Raw genomic sequence first — 843 nt, 5'->3', positions numbered from 1 at the left:
GGGGCGCGGCGGGAGGAGGGGGAGACGCGGGGGGAAGTTGTTGGGCGGTGCGGGGGAGGGGGGGGCGTGGAGGGGGGGGGGGGGGGTGGGGGGGGGGGGGGGGGGGGGGGGGGAGGTAACTCGAGCCAATTTAACAACACGTACGCGGACAACAGATTTCTAAATTCGGCTATATTCCTAGACGAGTACTCCAGCTGGGTAGATCTGAACACGCTTGGGCCCGTCCAAATCTGTCCATATTCCGAAACTACCAACAACGTCGATACCACTTATTCTGGAATATAATCTACGTTATTGTATACATGTATATAAAAGGATGAAACACAATAATTGTGATAATAAAAACACATTGTAAATTTTCTCAATAGCCTTCGCGTTGCTTGCACTTTCTGCGATCACGTCCCGAGGGAAGTTCTTTCAGAGTAATCGTTTTTAAAAGTTTTTCAGAAAAAGATAACGATTCACTTATAAATCAGTCGTAACGAATAGCTCGAACGACAAGGTACAGAAATGTATATAATTTGTCGAAAACAATTGACTCGACGTATGAACAGCGTCGAGATCTAATGTTTGAGTTATTATAGATATTTCCACCGAAGAAGAACTGCCTTTCATCACGTGCAATTCTTTCATATTTGCATGAATAACAACATCGCTGATATAGATATATATTCAACTTCCATCGTTTTAATTGAATTTAATTAATGTTTTATATTATTCTTTTAATTATATTTTTTCTCTATAATTTTTTAAAAGACCTCTCTTCATTATTTTCCGCCGCTTTTCATTTCGTCATACTTTCGCCATAAAGGAAAAAATCATTTATATAAAAGAAATGTTGTG

Source organism: Temnothorax curvispinosus, unplaced genomic scaffold (genome assembly GCF_003070985.1).
Source record: "Temnothorax curvispinosus isolate PA1 unplaced genomic scaffold, ASM307098v1 QBEX01015043.1, whole genome shotgun sequence".
In the NCBI taxonomy this organism is placed as follows: domain Eukaryota; kingdom Metazoa; phylum Arthropoda; class Insecta; order Hymenoptera; family Formicidae; genus Temnothorax; species Temnothorax curvispinosus.
The sequence above is the reverse complement of the archived record's forward strand: the minus strand, read 5'-3'. Positions refer to the sequence as shown.